General features: G+C 37.8%; 1 protein-coding gene and 1 pseudogene across 1 annotated transcript in view; one reads left to right on the top strand and one right to left on the bottom strand.

Moving 5' to 3' along the window:
• Positions 1-8305, bottom strand: part of GPR141 (G protein-coupled receptor 141) — a 41684-nt gene extending 33379 nt beyond the window's left edge. The window contains exon 1 of the mRNA XM_047694275.1: positions 8208-8305. The gene's annotated coding sequence lies outside the window, so the exon portion shown is untranslated. The remainder of the gene's footprint in view (positions 1-8207) is intronic.
• A 4236-nt stretch (positions 8306-12541) lies between these two features.
• On the top strand, positions 12542-13712 carry LOC125080513 (60S ribosomal protein L10-like; annotated as a pseudogene).
• The last annotated feature ends 3133 nt before the right edge of the window (positions 13713-16845 follow it).

The raw sequence follows: 16845 nt of genomic DNA, 5'->3' as shown, positions 1-16845 counted from the left end.
TTGGTAGTTAATTTAAAGTATTTTTGGCAGTTTTTCTAGGCTCCAGAACTGTGAGAAATAAATTTATGTTGTTCATTTAAAAAAATAAAATAAAATATACTATGTTTGGCAGTTTTATTAAAAACACCACAAATTTGTATTTATGCATATTTAACTATTATATGTATTTATAGTTTTTTAATTAACAATTTACATGTATTTTTTAAAGATTTATTTGACAGAGAGAGAGAAATCTGCACACGTGCACGAGTAGGGAAAGGGACAGAGGGAAAGGGAGAGAATCTCAAGCAGATGCCCCACCGAGTGCAGAGCCCACAGTGTGGCTCCATCCCATGACTTGTGAAATCATGACCTGAGCCCAAATCTCAAATGGATTACTTAACCAAGTGAGCCACCCAGGCACCCCCTATAATTTATACATACTTAATTATTCAAGCCATAAAATATATTTTTTAAAAAATCCAAGTTGATTTGGGATTTCTGGCTGCTTATAATCTAAATCAAAGGTTTACAAGCTACAGATTAACAGCCAAATCTTACTTCCCAGCTGATTTTGTAAGTAAAGTTTTATTAGAACACGGCTACGTGCATTTGTTCATACATGATCTAAGGCTTCTTTCCCACTACAAGGACAGCTGAGTGATCATGGGAGGGACTATGTAACCTGAAAACCAAAATTATTCCGTTTTGATATTTTTACAAAAAAATTTTTTGCCAGTCTCTGATTATAGATCAAAGGATTTTTTTTCTGTTGTAAGTAAAGTTAAAAGCAATTTATCTGTTTGTTTATTTATGTATTTATATTTTGTTTTTTTTTAAGCAATCTCTCCACCCAGGGTGGGGCTCAAACCCACAACCCCAGGATCAAGAGTCACATACTCCACCCACTGACCTAGCCAAGCACCCCAAAAGCAATTTTATTTAGAGTGATTGGTTAAAATTCATCCATAGTCTCCAATGGTGTCAACATGGCAACAGCATACCGGACTGGAAGCTTTTGTGTTAGAAGTCAGTTAGATCTGGCTTCTAACCCCACCTTACACAGATAATATATGATATATATATTATCTATATAATATACTGTGAGACTGAGAGGGTTAAAGCTTAGCATGATGTTGGACATAGTGTCTATAGTTGTTCAGTCTATTTAAACAAATACTAAAATAAGTATCGGTTTTTTCCCCCATACTCTTTCACTTCAGAAGTGAGAAAGAGTAAAGGGGGGCAGTCAGGTATGGTCACCCTGATAAATTGAGACAATAAAGGGCCCCTTTGTGATTTTGTCTAAGGACAGACAAAAACAAGGTCACTGGGCCACACATGAAGTACCAAACATCCCCTTTTTCAGTTAAAATTAATGACTGCTATTTCTTCACTAAAATATGAAATTGCCTCTGCTTTCTGACAACATCCAGTATGGAACAAACCTCTACTTTCCTAGACCCACCACCCCCCCCCGACCACCACCGAATCACTCTACCAAAATCCAAATCCTATTAATTGATTGTTTCTAATACCATCTTACCGAGTTACCCCATGGATCCCTATGGTGTCTGTTCTCCTTCCCTGCAATGAGTAATAAACCAGAGTCATTCAGCTATAGGTGTCCCGGTGGTCTTTGACTGGATGTCATTGACAGATGGGACAGTGAGATGGGAATAGTTTGTTTTAAAGATTTATTTATTTATTTATTTGACAGACAGAGATCACAAGTAGGCAGAGAGGCAGACAGAGAGAGGAGGAAGCAGGCTCCCTGCTGAGCAGAGAGCCCGATGCGGGGCTCGATTCCAGGACCCTGGGATCATGACCTGAGCCGAAGGCAGCGGCTTAACCCACTGAGCCACCCAGGCGCCCCTAGTTTGTTTTATGATAAGAACTGTAAACGCTACAGTGGCAGGAAGAGGGAAGAAGGGTGAGAATTATTGAGTAATACTGTGTCCTGGGCATTTTTCATTTGTTAATACTTCTTTTTTTTTTTTAAGATTTTATTTATTTATTTGACAGAGAGATCACAAGCAGGCAGAGAGGCAGACAGAGAGAGAGGAGGAAGCAGGCTCCCTGCTGAGCAGAGAGCCCGATGCGGGGCTCGATCCCAGGACTCTGAGATCATGACCTGAGCCGAAAGCAGTGGCTTAACCCACTGAGCCACCCAGGCGCCCCATTTGTTAATACTTCTGATCCTTACTATTTTCATTTGAGTTAGATGTGATCTCTTTTACCGACACAAAAGATGAGGCTAATTCGAGTAGACCAAGGAGTGGGACATGGCAGATATGTTTGTCATGCAGAAGCATACAAAAGCTGAGAGGCTCATGACTTTTTAAGGAAAGCCTAGCTAAAAGGAATAAAGCTATGACTCCCCCTGCAATAGCCTCTCTTGTATGTATCTAAGAGTGCTGGGCACCTGGGCCAGGATGCAGAGATCGTCTCTCTGAATATTTTAGAAATTTCTCTCTTCCTCCTTTTTGGAGGCACAAGCTCTTGGAGCAGCTGTTAGTTGTGCCCATGCTATTCACACTTGAAATAGAAGGTTAGGGGGCACCTGGGTGTTTCATGGGTTAAGTTTCTCACTCATGATTTTGGCTCAGGTCATAATCTCATGGGTTGTGAGATCGAGCTGTCCTGGGCTCTGTGCTCAGCAGGGAGTCTGCTTGACATTCTCTCCTTCTGCCCCTCCCCCAACTCATGCTCATGCATGCTCTCTCTCTCTCTCTCTCACACACATAAATAAATAAATCTTTTTCAAAAATAGAAAGTTAGAAACATGGGATGAGAAAAAAACAGCACCTAACCACTAAGGGAACTCATTTAAACACTGCTGCACCCTCTCAGACCAGTGGATCAGAATCTATGGGGAGACTTTTAAATTGGTGCTCTTAACAAGTTGATCAGGTAATTCTGATACAGACCCTCTTTGAGAATCACTGCGTTAATGTAACTGACTATCACAATCCAAATTTCACACACCAAGTCTCAGTTGAGAGTCCCAACCTCCTGACCTCTGTCTTCACTGACCTTTTTACTCATTAAATTACCCCAGCAAACTCAGAGTCCACATGATGCAATGCATGCCCAAGTACAGAGGCTGCTAGGGAAAACTTGGAACCTGAAGACAAAATTCACTTTCCTAACCAATAACACTATCCAGGTGACCTTAATCTTTGATTCTGTCATTAGCAGTGTAAAGGAAGAATGATCTAATCCTAGCCTGGAACAGAGCTTTTTCTGTAATCCACTCAGTCTGTTCTTCTGGGAGGCAATTAGTATTCTTGATAAAAGACTTTTTTCTAATAAGCCTTAATGGTATTAAGATCTGGTATAGAAAACTAGCTACCTATACATCATTTGGCTAATGATTTTTATTCAACATTCTTTTTCTTGTATTCAATCTAATAAAAATTATCTAACCATTTTTTTCTGTAAATGTCTGCCAAGAGCAACATCTTAGTATTGGCCTGTTTCAGATCTTTTTCTGTGAAGATAATTTGGCATTAAACTTTCAAGTTCTTTTAATTAAATTTTCTGAAAAAAATTAATAGTAAAATAAAGATTATTATACCTACTTCTGCTTATAAGCCATTAAAAAGTTGGACAAATATAGAGTCTCATAGTGACATGAACTTTGCATTTGTTTTACACGGATAAATTGTGCCTTTTCAAAGTATTAATGTCTCCTAGACAGAAGAGGTCATAAACATCTTTTGAGTATTTCTACATGTCTCTCTACCTATAATATAATAAAGAGTGAAGTAGGTATAACAATACCTACTTAAAATTAAAAAAAAAATTTTCCTGAAAACAATTAAGAGAACCTAAAAAAAATTTTTTTTGAGATTTTATTTATTTGAGAGAGAGCACAAGAGCAAGAGAGATTGAGAAAATGAAGGGGGTGAGAGGCAGAGGGAGAAGCAGACTCCCTGTGGAGCAGGGAGCCCAACATGGGGACTTGATCCCGAGACCCTGGAATCATGACCTGAGCCAAAGGCAGACACTTAACCAACTGAGCCATCCAGGTGTCTGAACCTAAAAAGTTTTACATGATATTTGTTTCATGAGAAGAGATCTGAAACAGGCTAATTTAATAATTTTGCTCTAGGTAGAGATGTTTTTAGGATATATTGTATATAAAATGGTATATAGAGAGACTGCCAAATTATTTTAATTCTTGTGTATCCTGTCCAAATCCCATCTAAACTTCTCTAAATTAGGCACCTGCATAGATAAAGTCTATGCTAGATATAGGTCACTGCTCTGCATGGAGATTACAACCTAGGGAAAAGATAAGACCTGCATTAAAATAATCCTAGGCAGTGTGTGATAAATTACAGGAGTGCTGTTGTACAGGTATGAAATCATATGAGATACATATATTTGTCTCTGCTTCCCCCACCCCAGTCCCTGACACCAGACTTCCTAACCCCTTGTAAATCTCTAAGTGATAAGAGCACTAGGAGCATCTTTTGTTTCATGATAGTGATTCTGGGTGGGCTCCCAGATAGATTCTGGATGGGGGCTGGTCACCAAAAAGACCAAATTCCAGTTAGAAACTTGGAATTTTCAGTCCCATTCCCCATCCTCCAGAGAAGGGGGAGGGGCTGGAAATGGAGTTAATAACTGATCATGCCAGATGAGGAAGTCTCCATAATACTCACAATACTTAGATAATAATAATACTCATAATACTCAGATAGAGTAGGGGCTTTGGATAGCTTTCAGGTTGGTGAACATATCCCTTCTGGCAGAGGAGAAGATGTGTACCCTAATTCAACAGGGACAAGAGCTCCTGTGCTCTGGGCCCCCACTCAGGTCTTGCCTTATGTACCTCTTCATCTGGCTGTTCATTTGCTCCTTTATCATACCCTTTCATAAACTGGTAAACCTTAAGGAAGTATTTCTCTGAGTTCTGTGAGATGCTCTAGCAAACTTTGAGGCTCTCACTTCCCTCTAAAACAGTAATTTTTTCAGTTGTCATCAAGCCTTCAATATAGTTCACAGGCCGGCCCTATAGACTGTGGGCCAGGCACTTGTTTTTGTAAATAACATTTTTAACGGATTACAGATATTTGTTTATGTACTATCTGTGGCTGCTTTGGCATGACACCTGTGGAGTTGAGTAGTTGTGACAGAGACTGTATGGCCTCTGAAGCCTAAGATATTTATTCTAGTCCTAACAGCTTTTAGAGGGGGAGGGGAGTAAAAGCAGGGACGGAGGTGGGATGCACTTTTTTGAATAAAGGACATTTCAGGCGTAACTCTAGAAACATACAGGACTGTGCAGGCTTTTCATTAACACTTCTTATATTTTTTAAGTCTTAAGATTTAAATTTCCCTAAAGAACTGAATGAATTACAAACCAGCTATTTTAGCCTGAATTTCTCTTTCAGAAAACGAAATTATTCCTGGGTCGAGAAGAGAGGTACATTTGGATCCCAGGTCATTCTCTACCCCATGTAGCTGGGGGAATCATCAGTGAGTGGTGCTCAGACTTTGCCACCATCAACTGGCCAGGCAATGGGAATCAGGCTGAACTTCTTTATTAGGGAGCATCATGATACCCTAAATTCTATTAGATCTGACTTTTGGATTGCCCAAGGGAGCCCACCATTTATGAGTAATGCTCCAGCTGGTACAACCTCTTACCTGGTCTCAGTAGGAAGGGCTCAGATGCTGAGCATGCTGCTGTTCCTTAAGCAAAACATCATTCTCCTATCACTGCATCCCATAGACTAGGTTACTGGAACATCTGTAACATGTGCATTATATTCAACAGTCTTTTTTAAAAAGATGGCTTAATCCCCAGGAACTGCAATCTTTAGTTGACCAAGCATTTTGAAATCACAGTTATGTCCAAAGTTGAAAAGAGAAGCAATTTTTGGCCTTGGCAACTGTTCTTAGAGCATTTTGGGTTCTAAGCTTTCAGTATATATGGCACATACTCTGCATGATGGTGTCTTCATCTTTTCATTCATTCATTCACTCACTCATTCATTCATTCATATATCCATTTCAGAGATGTTGAGCACTTACTTAGTCACATACTTAGTATGTGACAAACATTGTATCCAAATACAAAGATGAGAAAACCATAGCTCCTGCTCATAAGGAAATCATATTTTTAGGAAAGAGATTCTGCTTGGGTTATGTTTGATTATGATTGTCATGACTGATACCATTGTCATCAAAAACAAGATGAGACATTAAGAATATCTGATTAATATTTTGACATAATTCATACTAGATTTGAAGACACTTTGCAAAGTAATATCTCAAAAATTTCTAATTATAGAATTTTTCTCAAAGTTATTACTTTGAAGGGTATCATTAATTTCTGCATATTACAATCTAATATATTTTTGACATATTATTTTGGTCATAATGTGTTAACATCTACTATAGTGTTAGCACAGTGGCTTAGACATAGTAGACACCCAATAAAAATCATTGAATTTTTAGATTTGAGAAACATATTTAGGAATCAGCTAGCCCTGTACTCCTTGACCTTAAATGGGTTTTGGACCCTTTGAAAATCTGATGAAATATGTGGATCTATTTTCCCATTAAGAAATAACATATTTTTTTTTTTAAGATTTTATTTATTTATTTGACAGAGAGAGATCACAAGCAGGCAGAGAGGCAGGCAGAGAGGCAGGCAGAGAGACAGGAGGAAGCAGGCTCCCCGCTGAGCAGAGAGCCCGATGCGGGACTCGATCCCAGGACTCCGAGATCATGACCTGAGCCGAAGGCAGCGGCTTAACACACTGAGCCACCCAGGCGCCCCAAGAAATAACATATTTTTAAAAAAATAACATACTTACATACACTCAAATGTTTGTATACAATTTTAGGGGATTGGTGAATCACCCTGTGTATCATCCATGAATTCCTACATCTTCCATTTTATAACTGATGAAGATCATTGCCTAGAACGGGGGCTGGAAAATTATGGCCCTAAGGCCAAATATAACTCATCTCTCATTTTTGTTCTGCCTGTGAGCTAAGAATGGCTTTTACATTTTTAAATGATTTCATATTACCTTCATATTATCTTCAATCTTGCTTTTGGTCTGTATGACCCTAACTATTTACCATCGAGTCCTTTATAGAAAAAATTTGCCAACCCCTGGCCTTGAATGTAATTCAAGTGTTTTCTAAATCACTCATCCAATCACTAGAAAATAGAAGACTAGGATTCACACCATCTGATTCCTCATCTATTGGTCTTCTCATTACTCCTGTTGATCAGTTAAAATATTGACTAATTGACTGATTTAAGCCGTTTAAAATGAAAACAAGGAGTTGTAATTCTGGTTCTTAATAAAATTCCTTAGATAAATAATTATGCATTTATGTAGGCAGTTAAAATCCAGGAACTAAGTGATCCATCCAAAATTATATTATAAATTTATTAAAGAAGCAATATTAAGCTCTCAAACTCAAGCTGTACATTACTAACTTACTGTTTTAAGCTTATATTCTATTTCACATATTATGAAGTGCAATATTTCTTGTAAAAAGGAATAAAGGTATAAACGGACCTTAATGTAAAATTATTTGAACAGATGTTGTTCTTTTAATTGTGTGATTTCAAAGTTATTTTCATATTTCTCCTGTCATGTACTACTACAAAAAATAGAATAAAAAGAATAGCAATAACCATTATTACATGTTATTTTGAATGTACTTCTTTTAAAAATTTCAAAGTACCTGATTACTATTGATTGTTTCCTTCTATGGATTAGGGCTGCCAGAAGAGTTTTAAATCATATGTGCGAATATTACCAGTAATAGAGTTTAAAGATTTCCATAATGAAAAAAAAAAAAGAACCCGAACATTTCAATAATGTGTAAATGCAATATCAGATGCCCTGAAGACCTCTATGATGGTTTAAGCTGGACTCCTCCCTTTTTCTTTTGTCAGATTCTGAAACCACTTCTGTTCATATTTAACCACTTAGAAAAACTAGGTGTCAACTTCAGAATAGTACATACTACACAGAAAGAACTAGACAGTTTTTTCTATAAAGGAGGAATTGTGGTCAGAGTAAATAAACTTGCTTTTTACAGCAAAACTGAAAATTCTGAATTTCAGAGCTTCATTGGCAAGTTTTGCATGCTCTCTCTCTCTCTTTTTTTTTTTTAATTGTATGCTCTCTTTATGCGTAACCTTCATTCCTGACCCCCCCCCACCCCATGTCTTCTGCACTTACCTGGAAAAGCTAGACGTCTCAGGGAGGTGCAGAGATGGGCCACCTGTCTGAATTCCATATAGGATTTTTTTCTAACAGTAAGCCTGCTTGGGCACTCCCAAGGTCTGCGTGCACTTAAAAGGTCTGGCCAGTTCGCTAAAGCGAAAGGAAACCAAAGTGTTCTAAGTTCCGCAGAGTGTCAACAGCAACCACAAAACCTCAAAACTATGTCAAACACACTAGCACTGAAAAGCCAACCTCTTAAAATAAAAAGTCTAGGTTGCAAAATGACAGCAAGGCCAATTGTTAAGAAATACAAAAGGTTTTATGACTACTGTAAGAATCCATTTTTTTAAAATATTCATTGAAACTGAATTTTGTAGATAATAGGGGGAAAAGTGATATTATCAAAAACAAAAAAGAGAGGGGCCCCTGGGTGGCTCAGTCGTTAAGCGCCTGCCTTTGGCTCAGGTCATGATCCCAGCCAGGGTTCTGGGATCCAGCCCCACATCAGGCTCCCTGCTGGGCGGGAAGCCTGCTTTTCCCTCTCCCACTCCCCTGCTTGTGTTCCCTCTCTGTGTCTCTCTCTGTCAGATAAATAAAAACAACAACAACAGAAAAGGAGAGATAAACTCTGTGTTGTGTTTGAGATGAAAGATTATACATATATAATATTTCCTTTAGAACATTTATGGAGTTGTTCTATAGCTCCTTGGGGACCTAGAACTACTATTCTGATAATAAATTTTGGTGATTAGCTCCATCATTGATATATAATATTCACTGTGAGATTAGTATGGCTATCTGCAGCCTCACTTTTTAGACTCTTAACATTATCTCCAGAAGAAGTTATGCACACAGTCACAGAGATAAATGGGAAGTATTGAAAGAAAAATAAGTTCCTTGGGGCCCCTGGGTGGCCCTCGGTTGACTCTTGATTTTGGCTCAAGTCAGGGTCTCAGGGTCATAAGATCAAGCCCTGTGTCAGGCTCTGGGTTCAGCAAGGAGTTGGCTTGAGATTCTCTCTCCCTGGCCCCTCCCCCGACTTGTTCACTCTCTTTAAAACATGTAAATAAATCTTAAAAAGAACAAAAGAAAAAGAAGTTCCTCAAACTTCTGTAATTTATCTATCGTATTATATAACACTATAGTATTCAATAAGTATTATAATTATTTTGTAAATCATATGATAATGTATAGAAATCTGTGGGTTTAAAATGCTAATTTTAAAAATCAACATTTTAAATGTACTCCAATTTTTAGCTCTAATTTGACATTTCTGCATTAAAAAAAATATGCAGACATCAAACACATCGTCTCCGGTTTCTCTCTACTTTAAAGGCCCCAGTTAGAATGATAATTTTGGTAATTTGTGATGATTTCTGGTCCCTGATGCTGAAGAATATTCTAGGCAAACATTTTGCAATTCCTGTTTCCTAGTGTTCACATTTCTCATTTTGAGCATAATGTTATTAGTGCACCTGACTTTTGTTTCTTAGTTTCAAGGGAAGGCCTCTTTGTCTGGAAAGTCTTCAGTTTCAGCAGGTGTGCATTCTTTGTGTTATAGGAGTAAAAATGTTACTTGTTTCAAAATAACTCATGCTGGAGGAATTTTAGTTTTTAGTAATGGTAGAGAAGACTTCGAGACAAACCCGCCTGAGAACAATGAAGAAAATTGGATAGAATATAAAATCTGTTGGTTTGAAGGCTATAGAAAGCTGGCTAGGCTGTGAAAACCTGAAGGAAAACAAAATCCCCAGGGGAAGGGAAGTACAAATGGTGAACCTGATTCTTATTTTTTTTTAAGATTTTATCTATTTGCTTGAGAGACAGTGAGAGAGAGAGAGAGAGTATGGGGGAAAGGGAGAAGCAGACTTCCTGCTGAGCAGGGAGCCCAACTCAGGGCTTGATCCCAGGATCATGAGATCATAGCCTCAGCCAAAGGCAGACACTTAACTGACTGAGCCACCCAGGTGCCGCAGTGAACTGGTTTCTGAACAAAATTAAAGTTCAGGGACCACCAAGAAAGTGGTGCCCTTATAGTTAGGCTTTTGACAGGAACATTTGTAGGAGTACACCTTTGGAGAAGACATGAACTAGAAAAGCTGTGCTATGACAAGGTTAAAGCCCAGTTTCTAAGCAACTAAATTACTTGGGTAAAAAGTTAATCACTGAATAGATTAGGGGAGTCACCATCATCATAACAGTCTCCCTCGTACCCCAAGCAAAAGTAATCTGTGGAGAATGATAACACTATCTAGATCAGTAAATTGGCCCTGAAAATTTTTATACATAATGTTCAAGTTCCAGTAAATATATATATTTTTATTTTGAAGGTATAGTTGGATTTATTTATTTATTTATTTATTTTTTAAAGATTTTATTTCTTTATTTGCCAGAGAGAGAGCACAAACAGAGGAAATGACAGGCAGAGGGAGAGAAAGAAGCGGGCTCCCGTGGAGCAGAGAGCCCAGTGTTGGACTCGATCCCAGGACCCTGAGACCATGACCTGAGCTGAAGGCAGAGGCTTAACCCTCTGAGCCCCCAGGTGCCCTATAGTTGGATTTATTAAGAGACCCACCAATCAGGCAGTATCCCACCTAACAAATGGAAGGGAGTTCCTCAAGTTTCAGTTACTATTTATAGGCATGTCAGAAGATAAGACCTAGGAGCATTTGGGTGGCTCAGTCTGTTCCATGTTTGCCTTCAACTGGGGTCATGACCTGAGGCTCCTGCTCAGCGGGGAGCCTGCTTCTCCCTCTGCCTGCCGCTCTCCCTGCTTGTGCTTGTTCTCTCACTCTCTCTGACAAATAAACACATAAAACCTTAAATATATATATATATATATATATATATATATATATATATGAATGACCTAATAACCAAGAACATGAAAATAAATATAGAATAACAACAAATGCATAAGGAGATCCAAATTGAGGGACTTTAAAGTAACCGTGATTATTAGTTTGAAGAAATAAGGTGAAATATAGAGAATTTTATATTTTATTCTGGAATCTATATTTTAAAATTCAAATGGAAGTTCTGAAACAGAAAAATAAAATAATGAAATTAAATTATTGTTAGGGGCTAATAGACAATGAGACACAGAAGATGGAACTAGAATAAGTCAGAAGAAAATATTAGATTGAAGAAAAGAGGAGAGAAGAAAGGAAAAAAGTTCCATGAAATCACAAGGAAGACACAGGGAAAGTTCTAACATGTTCATAATTGATGTCCTAGAAAGAGAGAAGAGAAAGAACTAGGCAGAAGCAATATTTATTTATTTATTTATTTACTTACTTACTTAGTTATTTTTCTATACATTACTCAGTGTTCATCATTGTAAGTGTACTCTTTAATCCCTATCACCTATTTTACCTATCCCTTCACCACTTCCCCTCTGGTAACTATCAGTTTGTTCTTTTTTTTTTTTTAATCTAAATTCAATTAATTAACATCTAATGTATTATTGCTTTCAGAATTAGAGGTCATTGATTCATCAGTCTTATGTAACCCCCATTGGTGTTACATCACGTGCCCTCCTTAATGTCTGTCACCCAATTACCTCATTCTTCCACCCCATTCCCTTCCAGCAACCTTCAATTTGTTTCCCATGATTAAGAGTCTCTTATGGTTTGTCTCCATCTCTGATTTCACCTTGTTTTATTTTTCCCTCCCATCCTCTATGATCTTCTGTTTTGTTTCTTAAATTCCACATATGAGTGAGGTCATGTGATAATTATGTTTCACTGATTGACTTATTTCGAGAAGCAATATTTAAAGAGGAAATAAAAGAATTATAGAATCCCCCCAATATAAGAATATATGAATGGGTGAGCAGTCAAAAACAGAGTTTTTTATACTAGATGAAAAAAAAAATACATGTGACTCAATGTTGATTAAGAGACACACATAAAATACAACAACACAAAAACCCTGAAATAAATGAATGAAAAAAGAATTTGAGGCCAGCATAGCTGTATTTTTTATACTTATCAGATAAATTAGACTGTAAGGCAAGACACTTTGTTGGCAATGAACAAAGGACATTTTATTATGATAAAAGAGTTAATCTTTCTAAAACATTAGAGTAGTAAATTTGTTGCACTTAATAATGAGTTTCCAACTATATAAAGCAAAATAATGATGCAACTAAAAGGAAAATGGACAAATCCATTATCATTGTGAAATTTTAACAGATGTCTCTTAGTATCTAATATATGAGGCAGACAAAAACTCAACATGGATATAGTAGATTTGAACAATGGAATCAATAAAGTTCACCTGATTTACATACTTTCTACTCAGAAAATGCAAAATGCACATCAAATGCTAAGTCAATTAACCAAATGATGACTCTAAAAGAAATCTTAAAAAATATTAAAAAGGTAAAATTATACAATGTATATTTTCTGCCAACAGTACAGCTAGGCTAGAAATCAATAATGAAACAAAGTAATAATAAAAAACTTTATATTTTGAAAAACACTTAATATACTTCTAAATAATTCAAACACTAGGGATGCCTGGGTGGCGTAGGCGGTTAAGCGTCTGACTTCAGCTCAGATCCTGATCTCAGGGTTCTGGGATCAGGCCCAAGTAGGGAGAGTCTGCTTCTCCCTCCGCCTCTCCCCCACCCCTGGCTTGTGCTGCCTCGCTCTCAAATAAATAAATACAATCTTAAAATAATAATAATTCAAACATTAAAAAATGAATACAAATGGAAATCAGGAAATATTTTTCTTTGAATTATAATGAAAATTCACCTTAATCAAAACTTTCAGAACACAGCTAAAGCCATACTTGAATGCTTTTTTTTAGGAGTAAAAAGCTGAAAGTAACCTCTTCTTCACTGCACCACTGAAGATCCTGGTTTCACCGTGGGTTAACACCTCGCTGGGTTTTACTGGTACTGTAAGAATATGTAGTTCTTCTAGAAGCCTCGCTTCTTCAGAAATGTCCCTGACATCAAGATCTGCATTTTGACCTGGGGCAGAAGAAGACAAAAGTCGATGAGTCCTCACTGTATGGCTCTACGGTGTCGGATGAATGTGATCCGCTCTCTGAAGCCCTGGAGGCTGCATGTATTTGTGCCAAATGTCCCTGGTGAAAAGCTGCGGCAAAGATGGTTTTCCCATCAGAGTTGCAGTTCCACCCTTTCCACAGCGTGGTTACCCACAAGATGTTGTCCTGCGCTGGAGCTCACAGGCTTTAAAAACGTGTGTGGAGGCCTTTGGAAAGCCCCAGGGCACAGTGACCAGGATCCACATTGGCCAAGTCATCATGTCCATCTGTACCAAGGTGCAAAACAAGGAGCATGTGACTGAGGCTCTATGCAGGGTCAAGTTCAAGTTCCCTGGCTGGCAGAAGATTCATATTTCCAAGAACTGGGGCTTTACTAAGTTTAGTGCAGATGAATTTGAAGACATAGTGGCTAAAAAGCGCCTCATCCCAGGTGGCTGTGGGGTCAAATACATCAGGAATTGTGGCCCCATGGACAAATGGTAGGCTCTGCATTCATGAAAACCCTAGCATTGCCCCCTCCTTATTCATACCCACCAAAAAAAAAAAAAAAAAAAAAAGCTGAAAATAAATCATCCAAGTATCTACTTCCACTAGTTAAAAAAATTAAGCTGAGGGAGAGAAAAATAAACAAATAATAAAAATAAAAGCAGATCTCAATAAAACATAAAACAAACGTGTGCTAGAGAAAATAAATCTAAAAAAGGATTTTAAAAGACTAATAAATTTCATAAATCCCTGGGAAGAGAGATCAAGAAAAAAAGAAAATGCATAAAATACCAATATCAAGAATGATTTTTATAAAGAAGGGGCTTAACTGTGGATCCCATAGTTAAGAAAATGAAAACAGGGACACCTAGGTGGCTCAGTTGGTCAAGCAGCTGCCTTTGGTTCAGGTCATGATCCCAGGGTCCTGGGATTGAGTCCCACATCAGGCTCCCAGCTCAGCGGCGAGCCTGCTTCTCCCTCTGCTTGCTGCTCTCCCTGCTTGTGTTCATTCGCTCTTTCTCTCTCTCTGACAAATAAATAAATAAATAATCTTTAAAAAAAAAGAAAATGAAAACAAAAGGATATCATAACAGTTTTGGGGGTTGTAATTTCAATGAAATGTTGACATGATTCAAAAAGCCATAATTTACCAAAATTGCCAAAATACCACAAGGAGAAATACAAAATGCAAATAGTTTATTTAATATCTAGTAAGTAAACTGAATCTGTAAAACCCTTTGAGAGAAATTCCCATGCCTGTCAGTTTTATTACTCAATTCTTCCAAACATTTAGAAATAAAATCAACCTTACGTATAATATTCTAGAGCTCAGAAAACAAGGAAAAATTTTCCAAGTTATTTTTTGAGGTCATCATAACTTTGATAGCAAATAATGGCAAGAACATCTTAATAAAGGACCTAAGAGAAGCCAACTCTCATTTATATAGACACAAAACTTCTACACAAAATATTAACAAAGAAAATGCAGTGATTAAAAAAAAATGATAGTAGAGCTGCCTGGATGGCTCAGGCGGTTAACCATCTGACTCTTGATTTCAGCTCAGGTCATGATCTCAGGGTGGTGAGATGGAGTCCCGCCTCAGACACTGTGCTCAGCGGGGAGTCCACTTGACATTCTCTCTCTCCCTGTCTACCCCTCCCCCCCACTCATGCTCTCTCTCTCTTTCTTTCTCTCTCTCTCAAATAAATAGGTAAAATCGTTTTAAAAATGATAATCTGTTATGGCCAGGTGACAATTATTCCAGGAAAGCAAGATAGTGTAACATGAAAATTGAATGCAATTCACAATCGTAAACAGAATAAAGGAGAACAATCATATGATCATCTCAAATAGACACCAAAAAATTTCATCAATAAAATTCAACATTGGGGTGCCTGGGTGGCTCAGTGGGTTAAAGCCTCTGCCTTCGGCTCACGTCCAGGGTCCTGGGATCGAGCCCCGAGTCGGGCTCTCTGCTCAGTGGAGAGCCTGCTTCCCCCTCTCTCTCTGCCTGCTTCTCTGCCTCCTTGTGATCTTTGTCAAATAAATAAATAAAATATTTTAAAAATCAACATCAATCCATGCTTTTATTTATTTATTCATTTTTTTTTAAAGAGAGAAAGTGCACACACTTGAACAGGTGGGGGAGGGGCTGAGGGAAGGAGAATCTTAGGCAGACTCCACACCCAGCCCCATGAGTGGCTCCATCTAAGTACACTGAGATCATGACCTGAGCGGAAATCTAGAGTTGGATGTTTAGCCAACTAAGTCACCCAGGGACCCCCATCCACGAGTTTAAGAAAGAAAGCTGACAAACTAAGAATAGAAGAATATTTACAAAATCCTACCCCAAACATCATGTTTCATTTGGAAATGTTGAAGGCTGTCCTCTTGATACCAGGTTTAAGTAAAGGATGCCTTCTGCCACTACTTCAATTCAATATGATATTCTAATCTACCATCTATCATAACCCAGTGTGTGAGGCGAATGTGATAACCAACCACTACACTACGGAAACTATCATAACCCAGTGTGATGAGGCAAGAGAATCAATAAAAGATATAAATACTGGAGGGGTCGCTGGCTGGTTCAGTGGTTAGGTAGAGCATGTGACTCTTGATCTTGCTGTAAGTTCAAATCCCACATTGGGTGTAGAGACTACAAAAATAAAATCCTCAAAAAGGTATATGTATTAGGAAGGAAGGAGGGAAAGAAGGAAGGAAGGAAGGAAACTGTCTCTATTTGCAAGTGACATGATTTTATACACAAAAATTCCAAAGAGTACAGACACACTATTAGAATAAATTTATTAATTTAGCAAACCAAATTGTTACATGTTAATTTGCAAAAATCACTTGCATGTCAAACTTGCAACACACAAGCAGAGAATATAATTTTTAAAATACCATTTAAATTAGCATCAAAGAACATTAAAATGATCTTTCAGAAGATCAGTAAATCTTTTATGTGGGACACTGTATAATATTGAGAGAAATTTAAAAAGACCTCAATGAATGGAAGACTACATATTACTTTCAGATAAAAAGATTCAGTATTGTGAGGATGTCATTTCTCCCCCAAACTACCTGTATTCAATGTGTCTCTCTTTTTTAAAATTTTAATTCCAGTGTAGTTAACATACAGTGTTATATTAGTTTCAGGTGTACAACTGAGTGATTCAATAGTTCCATATATTACTCAGTGCTCATCAAATTAAGTGTCCTCTTAAACCCCTTCACCAATTTCACCCATTCCCCCCACCCACCTCTCTGGTAACCAACTGTTCTCTACAGAGAAGAGTATGTTTTTTGCTTTATCTCTATTCAATGTACTCCTTCTTCTTCTTCTTTTTTTTTAAGATTTTATTTATTTATTTATTTGACAGAGAGAGAGAGTGAGAAAGGGAACACAACCAGGGGAGAGGGAGAACAGGCTTCTTGCCGAGCAGGGAGCCTAATGCAGGGCTTGATCCCAGGACCCTGGGATCATGACCTGAGCTGAAGGCAGATGCCCAACGATTGAGTCACCAAGGCACCCCTATTCAATGTACTTCTAATCAAAACTTAAACAAGCATTTCTGTGGAAACTGACAAACTGATTTGGATGCTTGTATGATAATGTAAAGGGTCTAAAATGTCAAAAAC

Source organism: Lutra lutra, chromosome 11 (genome assembly GCF_902655055.1).
Source record: "Lutra lutra chromosome 11, mLutLut1.2, whole genome shotgun sequence".
Classification (NCBI taxonomy): Eukaryota; Metazoa; Chordata; class Mammalia; order Carnivora; family Mustelidae; genus Lutra; species Lutra lutra.
This window is presented reverse-complemented; position numbering and strand designations above follow the sequence as displayed.